At 34.1% G+C, this 15,798-nt stretch overlaps 1 pseudogene; it reads right to left on the bottom strand.

Moving 5' to 3' along the window:
* LOC139848686 (serpin-ZX-like) overlaps window positions 1-15,798 on the bottom strand; it is a 69,296-nt pseudogene that overhangs the window by 36,104 nt on the left and 17,394 nt on the right.

Raw genomic sequence — 15,798 nt, 5'->3', positions numbered from 1 at the left:
TCTACCTATATGTTGGCAATGAGCTATGATTTGGTTCTGATGAACTTGCCAATCTTCAAATGCTCTCTGTCTAGCATTTTCGTATTCCTGAGAAGCTATAAACCTTTGCATTTCTTGCATCTCATTCCCCCCTCCTACATTACCTTGCTGTTGGTTTCTCTCCACCTGTGGATGTCTACCATGGTATCGTACTGCGGCGTTATTTCGCCTCTTCAAAACTTTCGCACCATGGTATACATTTAAACCTATAGTATCGCGGGGTTCTGGTTCTTCTACTAATAATCCCCCCCGACTTATATCCACACCGAGATATTCACCAATCAAAGTAATAAAAATACCACCTCCTATTATGCTATGCGGTCGCATCCCCCGAACCATAGCTGATAAATAATAACCCACACAATACGGTATACTTACAGCGCTTTGTGGGTCTCGAATACACATATGGTAAAACAAATCCTGTTCATTTACTTTTTCCTTGTTCTTACCCCTTTGTGTAATCGAATTAGCTAAAAACCTATGTATCACTCTTAATTCGGCTCTATCTATATCCAAATAAGAGTAATTTCCCCCTTTGAAACGGTGATGGCTTGTCATTTGACTCCACACACCGTGTGTATCAAAATTTTCATCTATCTTTCTACCGTTTAGTATCAATCCTCTACAATCGGCATATGCTAACTCCTCAGGCGTATATATACGTAAAGCCTGAGCCATGTCCAGTAAAGACATGTGGCGCATCGAACCGCCTAACAAAAATCTAATAAAAGAACGATCGGTTAAACTAGCTACCCGATCATTCAACTCTATACTACATAACAATTCTTCACACCATACTTTATATACAGGTCTACGCATGGTGAATAAATGTACCCAGTCATTAAAAGAAGAATTACCATACCTCTGTACAAGTAATTTCCTAATTGGCCCGGCCAATTCTACAGCTTCTAAGGGTCCCCATTCTATGACCCTCGGTACCTCAACAACCTTAGAATGAAGAGTATGCAAACTCCGTTGATATTTTGGATAATCTATCCAAAGTCTGTCAAATCTCAGGTTCGGGTGCAACTCTTCCAACTGCATATCGGAAAAGGTCATGACTGGATGAGGTATATCCTGCTTGTAGTAGTTATCCACCTCCTGTTGTTCCAAATTCTCAGCAGGAGCATTGCGGGCTTGGGATGAAGATTCACCCCTTTCAGTCTGCAAAACACATCAAACACAAATTTTGTGCATCCAAATATGCATTAGTGTCAGCAAAATCATCAATCAAAATAATCACAATGACATGATCAATTTATATCAAACTTAAGCTCATTTTCACATTTTCATCAAATCTACACTTTTTCAAATAAGCATATACGAAAATGTTTGCCAAGTTCATAAGCATTTAACTCAAATAACATGTTAAAATAATCATTACTAGCAATTAAACAAGTCTCAAATGGCATTATCTTTCAAAAATCAAGTTGATGTCAAAGCAGAGGGGTATACGAAATAGTTTATATTTTACAAGGAAAAACTATTAAATACGATACAATTTTACACAAGATATTTATTTATTTATAGAATGGATATACTTAAACCTTGCTACAACACTTATAGGCAGTGTACCTAATCGTACAGTAGTGTAGTTTTTAGTAAGTCCGGTTCGTTCCACATGGAAATCTTTAAACAAAGCGTAACGCTATATTAGTTTACTTTTATAAAAATACAAACATATATATAAGTAATATTATTATTATAAAGGGGGGTTTTTACCGTTTAATGACCGGTTTGTCGATTTTAAAACTTTAGTCGCAGTTAAAACCTAATGTAAAATATTAAATAAATAAAAGACTTAATTTAAAGCGTAAAGTAAATAATGATAATGAAATTGCGAATAATAAAAGTGCGATAAAATAAAATTGCGATAATTAAAAAGTACGATAATTAAAATTGCGATTAAATAACAATAAATAAAAGTGCGATAATTAGAAGTGCAATTAAATATAAAATAAAGGAAATTAAATATGAAATAAAAGAATTATGCTTATTTAAACTTCCGTAATCATGATGTTTGACGTGTTGATTTTAGTTTTATGCCCATGGGTTAATTGTCCTTTGTCCTGGATTATTTAATCTGTCCGTCTGGTTTTTGTCCATAACAGTCCATCAGTCATAAATATAAAGTGCGAGTGTCCTCGTCAAATTATTATTATACCCGAAGTTAAATATTCCAACTAATTGGGGATTCGAATTGTAACAAGGTTTTAATACTTTGTTTAATGAATACACCAGGTTATCGACTGCGTGTAAACCAAGGTTTTACTACTTTGTTAACAATTACACCAATTACCCTTGAATGTAATTTCACCCCTGTTTTAATTATTCTAGTGGCTATTAATCCATTCCCGTGTCCGGTTAAATGAACGATTATTCGTACATATAAGTACCCCGCCCATCGTGTCCGATCGAGTGTATATGGTAATTTATAGGGACGCCCAATTGTAAATCTTTATATTAACATTAACAAACTATCATTTAGTTAAACAAATATAAAGCCCATTAATAGCCCATAGTCTAATTTCCACAAGTGTCGTTCTTTTGTCCAAACCCCAATTATGGTACAAAGCCCAATTACCCAATTTTAGTAATTAGCCTAACATCATGATTACTTCGTTTTAAATAAGCATAATAATAACTTAGCTACGAGACATTAATATAAAAAGGTTGAACATAACTTACAATGATTAAAAATAGCGTAGCGTTACACGGACAGAATTTCGACTTACACCCTTACAACATTCGCTAACATACCCTTATTATTAGAATTATAATTAAAATTAAAATTAAAATATAAATTATATATATATATATTTTACGTATATATGAGAGAAGAGAGAAATAGATTATGAATTGTGATCAGAATTCGGTTGGCTTTATAGGGATTTTCGATTTTTGGGGCTCCGCGACTCGCGGCAAAATCCTCTTCAAACTCCGCGAGTCGCGGAGAATGAATTTACAGCTCACACCCTTGGAGTCTTTCTCTGCCGACGGTTTTATAATATATATATAATATATATATATATAATTAATATAATTAATTATATATTATATTATATTTATATACATAGTTAACTTGTAATTTTTAGTCCGTTGCGTCGAGCGTTAAGAGTTGACTCTGGTCCCGGTTCCGGATTTTCGAACGTCCTTGCGTACAATTTTATATTTTGTACTTTGCGTTTTGAATCTTGTACTCTTGTAATTTCGAGACGTTTCTTATCAATAATTGGAACCTTTTTGATTGTCTTTTGTACTTTTGAGCTTTTTGGTCGTTTGCGTCTTCAATTCGTCGAATCTGTCTTTTGTCTTCACCTTTTATTATTTAAACGAATATCACTTGTAAATAGAACAATTGCAACTAAAAGCTTGTCTTTCTTGAGGAATAATGCTATGAAATATATGTTCGTTTTTAGCATTATCAAATATTCCCACACTTGAGCGTTGCTTGTCCTCAAGCAATATTGTCTTGAAATACTAGAATCACTTCTTTATTCTTCACACTTTGTACATCAGTGATTTCTATACGGCGGTATAAACAATGGTAGTAACGATATGGTTTACAGTCCCACATGACTATAAAAATTTAGATCCATTAAGGAAATTGGATCTTTATGAAAACATTTGATCTTTTGAAAATTAAATCTAGTTTTTACCCTAGATAAGTTTTCCGGGATAACCCTTTACCGGTGTTTGCAAAATATTTTTGTGGGTTTGGTGGGGTTCAGAATTGAAAATTTTAGCTCAAAACTTGCTGTTTTGTGTCACCCACTTGCTAACCTTGTATTAGGAAAGCAACACGTCCAGTTTACTTGTTCCGTATATTACCTTTCGACAAACTACCGTCCGGTTGTAAAGGAAAGCGTTGAACAAGCAACTGTTAAGGCAATGTCCCCTGACATGCTTTTAATTATGGTCTATAACGTGTCGGACGCAATTACTATCCTTGGTAGGAGCAATAGTAAAGCTCACCCTTATAATTTTTCGGTCTGGCACAAGGTCCTGTCTTTGACCACTATGCAACCACCGTTCTTACGGTTGACACCCGATTTAGTTCAGGTGACCTAATGAATTCTAGGTGAATTCCTAGGATTTTACGTTCAATGGTAATGAACGTATTGAAAATAGGGTTTTCAGAAAACAAATCGGTTTGTAATTTTGATCAAAATATTTTCTCGTTCAAGCTCGAGTTTAGATATCATTGAATTCCATGAGTTTGTAATTCTCAATCTTTAAGGTCAATCTCAAGGATTGAGTGATATCAGTCTTAAAAGCTGATTTTTAATCTTTAAGGAGATTATCCTTTCTGGGGATCTGATTCATTAGTCTTATCCAGCTAATTTGCACGGTGCCCCCCATTGTACGAGATAAATCCTTCTCATGGTTAGGATAAATCTGACCACATGGCGACCCTGTTTAATGCTGAGGTCCGTGGATTTCCTGCTGATTTTAGTGATGACTTTTCTAGATTTTTCGTCAACCTACAGCTGGTCTGGACGACAACTTCATGACCTAAATCAAGAAGCGCGTGTCTTTTTCGGAAGACTTTACTTCCTTTTAATGATGGAATTGATTCATCGTGTAGATCCATCTCTTCTTTTCTTTCATTGGGTAAAACAGTTTAGTTTAGTCCAAAGCAAAAGTATTTTCAGTTATTTGTTACAGATATATGTGACATATGGTTAAGATAACTTGGTAAATTTTCCCACACTTGGCTTTTATTTTCTTTTTTATCGTCCTCTATTCCATTTTAAATGAATTTTAACATTTTAGTTTGTTTCTTAATTTATGTCCTTTCCGAGGTAACAATAATTTCGGTGTTAAAACCTAGTTTTATCGTTCATAAGTATGTATAAACATGATTTTGAATTCATTTAATTGAAAATTTTGAAAAATTTTACTAGAATTGGGTCGTCAGTATATAAGACTAGGGCTGTTCTTTTTTTATCAGAGAGCACTAGATTCTAATACAACTACTGCTTTACTAGTATTTTTAATGGTAACCAAGTGTATAAAGTAAAAAAATTTTAAAATCCGAAAGAATTTAACCCCTTCCCACACTTAAGATCTTGCAATGCCCTCATTTGCAAGAAATCAGTAACAATTTAAATTATTGAGGGTGATTAGTGTGAAAATGATTAAATTTTACCAAAGTTTCCAAATATATTGGCGTTTGTTTGCTGAATGATAAATGGTGCACATCATTTGTTCATTCCGTCTTGTTGTTATTTCACATATATTTTGCATCTTGTCGTCAAAATTAGTTGCTTTTGCTGAACTTAATGCCAGTCTTTGAAAATGCGTTGTTTTACCCTGTTGTGTACATAAGATAAACTGCAAACATATATACATATTTTTGAAGTTTGGTATATTACCCCACATTCAAAAATTATTAAAATCTAAGAATAAAAGTTAGATAATTATAAAAATGATTACAATATTAACAAAAGTATTAAACGTATCAATAATTACAAATTACAAAATAAAAAAAATAATAAGTAAACTAAGGATGATATTGGTACCAATAGGGGTTCCAGGCATAACCATAAGTGCTATAGAATGCTTCGGCAGGGTCATACGTAGGATATGGTGGCTGCATCTCTATAGACCAAGGAGGGAAGATGGGTTTCGGTGTAGGAATATAGTTTCTACCTATATGTTGGCAATGAGCTATGATTTGGTTCTGATGAACTTGCCAATCTTCAAATGCTCTCTGTCTAGCATTTTCGTATTCCTGAGAAGCTATAAACCTATGCATTTCTTGCATCTCATTCCCCCCTCCTACATTACCTTGCTGCTGGTTTCTCTCCACCTGTGGATGTCTACCATGGTATCGTACTGCGGCGTTATTTCGCCTCTTCAAAACTTTCGCACCATGGTATACATTTAAACCTATAGTATCGCGGGGTTCCGGCTCTTCTAGTAATAATCCCCCCCCCCGACTTATATCCACACCGAGATATTCACCAATCAAAGTAATAAAAATACCACCTCCTATTATGCTATGTGGTCGCATCCCCCGAACCATAGCTGATAAATAATAACCCACACAATATGGTATACTTACAGCGCTTTGTGGGTCTCGAATACACATATGGTAAAACAAATCCTGTTCATTTACTTTTTCTTTGTTCTTACCCCTTTGTGTAATCGAATTAGCTAAAAACCTATGTATCACTCTTAATTCGGCTCTATCTATATCCAAATAAGAGTAATTTCCCCCTTTGAAACGGTGATGGCTTGTCATTTGACTCCACACACCGTGTGTATCAAAATTCTCATCTATCTTTCTACCGTTTAGTATCAATCCTCTACAATCGGCAGACGCTAACTCCTCAGGCGTATATATACGTAAAGCCTGAGCCATGTCCAGTAAAGACATGTGGCGCATCGAACCGCCTAACAAAAATCTAATAAAAGAACGATCGGTTAAACTAGCTACCCGATCATTCAACTCTATACTACATAACAATTCTTCACACCATACTTTATATACAGGTCTACGTATGGTGAATAAATGTACCCAGTCATTAAAAGAAGAATTACCATACCTCTGTACAAGTAATTCCCTAATTGGCCCGGCCAATTCTACAGCTTCTAAGGGTCCCCATTCTATGACCCTCGGTACCTCAACAACCTTGGAATGAAGAGTATGCAAACCCCGTTGATATTTTGGATAATCTATCCAAAGTCTGTCAAATCTCAGGTTCGGGTGCAACTCTTCCAAGTGCATATCAGAAAAGGTCATGACTGGATGAGGTATATCCTGCTTGTAGTAGTTATCCACCTCCTGTTGTTCCAAATTCTCAGCAGGAGCATTGCGGGCTTGGGATGAAGATTCACCCCTTTCATTCTGCAAAACACATCAAACACAATTTTTGTGCATCCAAATATGCATTAGTGTCAGCAAAATCATCAATCAAAATAATTACAATGACATTATCAATTTATATCAAACTTAAGCTCATTTTCATATTTTCATCAAATCTACACTTTTTCAAATAAGCATATACGAAAATGTTCGCCAAGTTCATAAGCATTCAACTCAAATAACATGTCAAAATAATCATTACTAGCAATTAAACAAGTCTCAAATGGCATTATCTTTCAAAAATCAAGTTCATGAATTTTAGACTTGAAAAAGTCCACTTTAATTCTCAAAATCATGTTTAGGCTCAAAGTTTGGATCATTTAACTACCTAGACATGTTACACTACTCAATTTAGCAACAATTCATGACAAAAATCGGCCATAACCTGTTTATATCAAAAAGCCCCAAATTGCTCAAGAACACAAACCCTAGATTACTCAAAATTTGAAGTTTAAGGCTTCTAATCATGTTAAACAGCATCAATCTAGGTTATACAAGCATAATACATAAACAATTTAAGCTTAATTACACTAAAAAGCATCAAAATCAAATTGGGGAAAAATTTGCTCAAGAACACCAAATTTCGGATTAAATGGTGTTTAGGTGTAGAAATTTACCGTTTTTCTTGAGTAATTCTTAGATAGCATCCTTCTCAACATGATTTTAGCAAAAGATTTGGTGATTAACGGTTAAAAATTGTGATTTTTGGGGTGTTTTTGGGTGGTTTTTCGGAGCTATTTTCGCAGCAGTTTTTTTTTTGAGTTTGTGGAGTGTGAAACTGAGCTGTTGCAGCTCTTATTTTTTTTTTCTGTAATCCGACTCCTCCGCGAGTCGCGGCGAAATGTACTTCAAACTCCGCGACTCGTGGAGTTTGTTTGTTTTTTTTTTTTTTTATAATCATTAACTTTTGAAAACAATTAAGAAATTAATTTTAAAATTTTGTTTCCCTTATTATTTAGGACGAGGTCGTTTCGGATCGATGTCCTAGTCCGTCTCTCGACAAAATTTTAAAATTTTTCTTTTTGTAGCGATTGTTTTAAAAGCTAAGATTTTTGGGTTTTTTAATGTTTTTGGCATACTTTAAATCAATAAGATTAAAAATAATGATAATAAAAGTTCTCGTCCCTCCCTTGGGTAAAGCAATTTCGGTTCAAAGACCTAGTCTTCAACTTACGACGAATTTTAAAAATCATATTCTTAACTTAATGAGATAAAGTAAATTTTTGTTTTTAAATTCACACAACTTAAATATAAAATTCAAAATTATTATTAAAAATTCACACCAAACTTAAAATTTAAAATGCATAAAATTAAGAATTTATATTTTAAAAATTAAAAGTTCACACCAAACTTAATTTAAAAATTCAAAAATTCATATCAAACTTATATTAATTTTTCAAATATTTACAATTTTAAATATATTGTTTTTATAAAGTTTACAATATTAATTTAAGATTTAAATATTAATTTTAAAAACATGGTAAAAATAAAATTAAAAATCTTTTTGTCTTTTTATCCCACTTTAATCAATCAAATATTATCAAAAATATGCGCCCCTCTTTTCGGTAAAGTAATTTCGGTTCCAAGACCTAATTTAACTCATGACGAATTTTTGAAATATTTTGGGTTGATTGATTAAAGATATTTATACCTTAAGAATAAACGTTAAATTTCGCAGTGATGTAATAAATTTTTGAATGATATCAATAATTTCGGTCGCCAAACCTAATTTTATTCAATACCAATTTAATACTTTTTAGCGAACAAATTAGCGTTTATTATCAAAAGGTTAAAAATAAAAATAAAAATAAAAACTGTACAGACATACCTGTGAAATAGATTTCTTAGTTATATGATCTATCCCATTCATAAGATAGTCGGTTTAATTGGTTTTCCATGGCTACATAGGCGTAACCTCGAGCATTCAGTGTCTTTTCTTCTAAACATATGAACGGTCCGTCTCTGCATAAAGTAACAAATTCGGTATTTGAATAGGTTTGATTATTTGAACATTTACCTCCATGTGACCATTTTCCGCATTTGTGACATCTTTCTAGGTGTCGTGCTCTTCTTTTCGCTGCGGATTTTGATTTTCCTTTACCAAATTGTAACTTATTATCTTTGCATCTGGATTCTTTTCTAACTCCGTCCATTCTTTCTCTGATTACTGATACTATTTCACTCGGGAGTATGTCATTATTACGTTTAGTGATCAAAGCGTGTAGCATTAGACCATGGTTTAGTTCACAGGCAGTCTTCATTTCGTAAAAACCTAAAAAAAATAAAAATTCAGAATGGGGGGAGAAGACTAGTTCTTTAGGGTCTGCTAGGGAAAGACCATTCGGGTTCCATTTTCGAGAACTACACGAAAACAGACAATCTAACTCTAACAGAAATACATATTATCCTTTAAAGACTTGATTCTCCCCACACTTAGTTAGCTGTGGTGTCGAAATTGTGATTAACTTCGTTGTCGACTTCCATCGGACCATGTATGTAATGTTTAACTCTGTGACCATTAACTTTAAATTCCATCCCATTTGAATTTATTAATTCTATCGTTCCATATGGGAAAACTCTTTTGACTATAAATGGTCCAGACCATCTTGATTTCAATTTTCCAGGAAATAGCTTGAATCGTGAATTGAAAAGAAGAACTCTGTCTCCTTCTTTAAATTCTTTTGAACTTCTGATTCTTTTATCATGCCATTTATTCGTTCTTTCTTTATAGATTAACGAATTTTCGTATGCTTCATGTCTTAATTCTTCTAATTCGTTTAGTTGACTTAATCGTAGACGTCCGGCTTCATGTAAATCAAGATTACATGTCTTCAAAGCCCAAAATGCTTTGTGTTCAATTTCTACTGGAAGATGACATGCTTTTCCATAAACAAGTCTAAAAGGTGTGGTTCCAATTGGAGTTTTGTAGGCTGTTCTAAAAGCCCAGAGTGCATCCTCCAATTTAATGGACCATTCCTTCGGATTTGATCCTACGGTTTTCTCTAGAATACGTTTTAAAGCTCGGTTGGTATTTTCAACTTGTCCACTTGTTTGTGGATGATATGCGGTTGAGATTTTATGAGTTACTCCATAACGTTTGAGAACTTTCTCAAGTTGATTATTACAAAAATGAGTTCCCCGATCACTTATTAAAGCTTTCGGTGTTCCAAACCTTGCAAAAAGACGTTTTAAAAAGTTGACTACAACTCGTGCATCGTTAGTTGGGAGAGCTTGTGCTTCCGCCCATTTAGATACATAATCAATGGCTACGAGTATATATAGATTATTATTAGATTTTGGAAATGGACCCATAAAGTCAATATCCCAAATGTCAAATACTTCACATACTTGGATGACATTTTGTGGCATTTCATCACGTTGACTTATTTTTCCGGCCCTTTGACATGCATCAAAGGATTTGCAAAGAAGGTGTGCGTCTTTGTAAATTGTAGGCCAATAGAATCCAGCTTCATAAACTTTTCTTGCTGTTAGTTGAGGCCCATAATGCCCTCCTGTTGGTCCTGTGTGACAATGGTTTAAAATTTTACTAGCTTCATCTCCAAATACACATCGGCGTATTATTCCATCGGGACAACTTTTAAACAGATGTGGATCTTCCCAGAAATAGTGTTTTATATCACCGAAGAATTTCTTTCGTCTTTGGTACGATAATCCTTTTTCAAGGAATCCACAAACTAAGTAGTTTGCATAGTCTGCAAACCATGGAATTTCTTTATAATCTATCTTCAATAGATATTCATCAGGAAAGTTGTCTTGTATGGCCGATTCATTTAGAACTTCTAATTCGGGATTTTCAAGACGAGAAAGATGATCAGCGGCGAGATTTTCTGCTCCTCTTTTATCTCGGATTTCAATATCAAACTCTTGTAAGAGTAAGATCCAACGGATTAATCTTGGTTTAGCATCTTGTTTTGAAAATAGGTATCTAAGAGCAGAATGGTCGGTATAGACCACCGTTTTTGCTAGAACGAGATATGATCGAAATTTGTCAAAAGCAAAGACAATAGCAAGGAGTTCTTTTTCAGTAGTTGTATAGTTCATTTGTGCTCCTTGTAATGTCTTACTAGCATAATATATAGGTTGAAATCGTTTTTCAATCCTTTGTCCTAAAACGGCTCCCATTGCAAAATCACTTGCATCGCACATTAGTTCAAATGGTAGATTCCAATTTGGTGTTATCATGATCGGTGCATTAGTGAGTTTCTCTTTAAGAATATTAAAAGATTTGATACACTCATCTGAAAAGATGAATGGCGCATCCTTTTCTAGGAGTTTATTCATAGGAGTGGCAATTTTTGAAAAATCTTTTATGAAACGTCGGTAAAAACCGGCATGCCCTAGAAAACTCCTAACTCCTCTAACATTGGTGGGATGTGGAAGTTTAGCAATTACATCTACTTTAGCTCTATCCACTTCAATTCCTTCTTTTGAAATTTTATGTCCAAGAACGATGCCTTCTTTAACCATGAAATGGCATTTCTCCCAATTAAGTACTAGATTTGATTTTTCGCATCTAATTAGCATTCGTTCCAGATTAACTAGACATGATTTAAATGTATCACCGAAGACTGAAAAGTCATCCATGAATACTTCCATGCATTCTTCTATCATGTCGTGAAAAATCGCCATCATACACCTTTGAAAGGTTGCAGGGGCGTTACAAAGTCCAAATGGCATGCGTTTGTAAGCAAAAGTACCATAAGGGCACGTGAATGTGGTTTTCTCTTGATCTTCGGGTGCTATTGGAATTTGAAAATATCCGGAAAATCCATCTAGAAAACAATAGTAACTATTTCCGGCTAATCTTTCCAACATTTGATCTATGAAAGGTAAGGGAAAGTGATCTTTTCTGGTGGCGTCATTTAATTTTCTATAATCAATACATACACGCCATCCTGTTACAGTCCTAGTAGGAATAAGCTCATTTTTCTCATTTGTGATGACAGTCATGCCACCCTTCTTAGGTACGCATTGAACTGGGCTTACCCATGGACTATCAGAAATTGGATATATCAAACCTGCATCTAGCATTTTAATAATCTCTTTCTTAACTACATCTTGCATATTAGGATTTAGTCTTCGTTGGCGTTGCACATACGTTTTATGACCTTCTTCCATAAGGATTTTATGTGTGCAATACGAAGGACTTATTCCTTTAATATCATGAATCTTCCATGCAATGGCTGGTTTATGAGCTTTCAACACAGAAATGAGTTGTGATTTCTCATTTTCAGTAAGAGAAGACGATATTATTACAGGTAATTCAGATTCACCATGTAAATAAGCGTATTCCAAATGGTTTGGAAGTGGTTTTAACTCTAATTTCGGAGGTTCTTCTATCGATGATTTATATCGATATCTGTCTTCTTCTTTTAGCATTTGAATTTCTTCTGTTGTTGGTTCATATCCATTAGCTATAAGTGTAGCTAACATTTCAGCTTCATCAATTGGTTCATTACCTTCTCCTAAAGAACATTCTCCTGTTCCTTGTAATTCTGGAAATTCTTCTAATAATTCTGCATGTGCATCTATAGTTTGAATATAATAACATGTATCATCTGCAGATTGTGGTTGTTGCATTGCTCTATCAACTGAAAAGGTAACACTCTCATCCTCTATACTTAGGGTCAGTTTCTTACCGAACACGTCTATCATTGCTTTAGCCGTGTTTAAGAATGGTCTTCCTAATATGAGAGGAACTTGAGAATCTTCTTCCATGTCCAGAACAACAAAATCTACTGGAAATACTAAAGTACCAACTTTAACTAGGATGTTCTCCATTATCCCTCTAGGATATTTTATTGATCTATCGGCTAGTTGTATGCTTATTCTGGTTAGTTTTAATTCTCCAAGGTCTAGTTTAGCGTATAGTGAATACGGCATTAGATTTATACTAGCACCTAAGTCTGCCAATGCTTCTATTGAACTAAGACTACCCAGAAAACATGGAATTGTGAAACTTCCTGGATCAGATAGTTTTTCTGGTATTTTATTCAACAGCACTGCTGAACAATTAGCATTCATAGTAACAGCCGAGAGTTCTTCCATTTTCTTTCTATTTGAGATTAGATCTTTCAAGAATTTAGCATATCTAGGCATTCCTGAAATCACATCAATGAAAGGAAGATTTACATTTATCTGTTTAAACATATCCAAAAATTTGGATTGCTCGGCTTCAAGTTTTTCTTTCTTCATTTTACTCGGGTAAGGAAGTGGTGGTTGGTATGGTTTAACATAAGGTTTATCCTTAACTGTGTTATCTTCATTAACCTTTTCAACTACCGGTTCTTTTTCCTTATCTTGATCAGGTTGTGGTTCTTGTGGAGTAGGAATAGTTTCATCAGAAGCTACAGGTATTTCAGGTGGTTTAAGTGTTGTACCACTTCTTGTGGTAATGGCTTTAGCTGTTTCATTCCTGGGGTTAGCATTTGTATCACTAGGTAGACTTCCCGGTTTTCTTTCACCTATTAACCTTGCTAGGTTACTCACTTCTTGTTCCAGATTTTGAATAGAAGCTTGTTGATTTCTAAATGCTTGAGCATTTTGTTCATTAGTTTGTTCTTGAGATGTGAAAAACTGCGTTTGAGTTTCAACTAGCTTCGTCATCATATCTTCTAAATTCGGCTTTTTATCATCGGTTTGTTGTGGTGGTTTGTTTTGAAAATTAGGTCTTTGCTGATTGTAAGTATTATTGGATACTTGTTGATTGCTAGGACCTTGTTGGTTGTTGTATAGAATATTTCGGTTATAATTCTGGTTTTGATTGTAAATCGGTCTTGGCGGTTGATAATTATTTCCAGGCCTTTGGTTTATGTATGAAATATTCTCTCTTTGTTCCATTATTAATTCAATACTGAGACAATCTTTTGTCAAATGTGGTCCTCCACACTGCTCACAACTAATTCGTATTGAGTGAATATCCTTAGTCATCTTTTCCATTCGTCTCTCCACAGCATCTATCTTTGCGGAAATGGAATCTAAGTCATGACTAGAATCGGCTCTAGCTGCTTTAGATGATCTAATGATGTCTTTTTCTTGGTGCCACTCATGTGAGTGGGAAGCAGTATTATCAATAATTTTGTAAGCATCAGTTTCGGTTTTCTTCATAATAGAACCACCAGCTGCTATATCTATGTCTTTCCTTGTAGTGATGTCGCATCCTTGGTAGAATATTTGTACTATTTGACAGGTGTCTAAACCATGTTGCGGACATCCTCTTAACAACTTTCCATATCTTGTCCACGCCTCATATAGAGTTTCATTTGGTTTCTGTGTGAACGTAACAATTTCTGCTTGAAGTCTTACGGCTTTAGATGCAGGAAAGAATTGTTTAAGAAATTTGTCAACTAAAACATCCCATGTATCAATCGCCCCTTCAGGTAACGATTCCAACCAATCTTTGGCTTCTCCCTTTAAAGTCCAGGGAAATAACATGAGATATATCTGTTCATCCTCCACTTCTCGGATTTTAAATAGTGTGCAGATCCTATTAAAGGTACGTAGATGTTCATTTGGATCTTCCTTCGGCGCACCACTAAATTGGCATTGATTAGTCACCATGTGTAGAATTTGTCCTTTGATTTCATAATCTGGCGCATTAATGTCTGGATGAGTAATTGCGTGACCTTGGCCAGTGCGTTTAGCTCTCATTCGGTCTTCCATACTTAAAGGTTCCAGATTCTCCATAATTGAATTTGTTGAATCGGTATCACTAGATGATTCTGATTTAATGGTTCGTTCCTCAACAATCTCTGTTTGAATGATTGGTGGCTCCGGAGGAAAGTTTAATGGTTCAGGATCTACGAACCGTTCCTGAATATTCTCCGGATTCTCAATTGTGAGGTCGGGTTCAAAAAATGGATTATCGGAAATTTGAACTGAAGTACTTGGTCGACTGGATGACGATTCTAAAGAAAAATCAACGGCGGTTATATTTGCTAAATGTCTTGATCTAGTTACAGGTGGTGAACGTACAAAAGGTGGTGAACGTCTTGCTCGGTGCATTCACTGAATATCCTATTAGTTTTAAAAAGGAAAGAAAAATTATAATAAGTTATCCAATCAATAGACTTTTCTGATTTTGCCCACGTTTCGAATAGCCAAAAGATGCAGCAGAGGGGCAGGATTCGTTTGGTCTCAATATAATTGAGGACTGTTTGGCTCCAATAACCCGGTCCACGTACAAATCCAACTATTACTACGAACCAGAAAATTTTGATGTCTATCAATTTAACCACTTAAAATAAATTTTCGTAATTTTAAGAAATTTAGATAAGAAGTAAAAAAAAATTCTAAGTCCTAAAAACTAGAATAGCGAGAAATAAGAAAGAAAAAGAGTTCGTCGAAAAAGGTCGAAAAAGAAAAAAATTGTTGAAAAATAAAAGGTGACGGAAAAAAAATAAAAGAAACTTATCAAAACTTAAAAAATACTTAACTAACCTAACCTTATTACTACAACTAACTTAAAATTATAATCGCAAATTGAAATTACTAATTGGAATGATAATTGATACATAGTAAAAGGTCTAAAAATATTAAAGCTTACAGGAAAAACTGAATACCAAATGGAAATAACTTAAAAAGAAACTAAAACTTAAAAAGGCGTCGCAAAATTCTAAAGCACCTAAATCTTAGTCTAAAGAAAAAGCACTTAAGGAATTCTACGGCAAAGCCTAAAAATCTAGGAGTAAAAATAACTATAGCAAAAACTAAGTTTAAAATTAAATATGAGCTAAAAATACAAATATTACGTTACAATGATTAAAAAGGGACAAAATATAAAAATATACAAAAAGTTGTAAAAAGTACAATTTTTATAAAAATATTATTTTTATATTATTTTTTTAATAAAACTACTAATTTTA

Source organism: Rutidosis leptorrhynchoides, chromosome 5 (genome assembly GCF_046630445.1).
Source record: "Rutidosis leptorrhynchoides isolate AG116_Rl617_1_P2 chromosome 5, CSIRO_AGI_Rlap_v1, whole genome shotgun sequence".
In the NCBI taxonomy this organism is placed as follows: Eukaryota; Viridiplantae; Streptophyta; class Magnoliopsida; order Asterales; family Asteraceae; genus Rutidosis; species Rutidosis leptorrhynchoides.
This window is presented reverse-complemented; position numbering and strand designations above follow the sequence as displayed.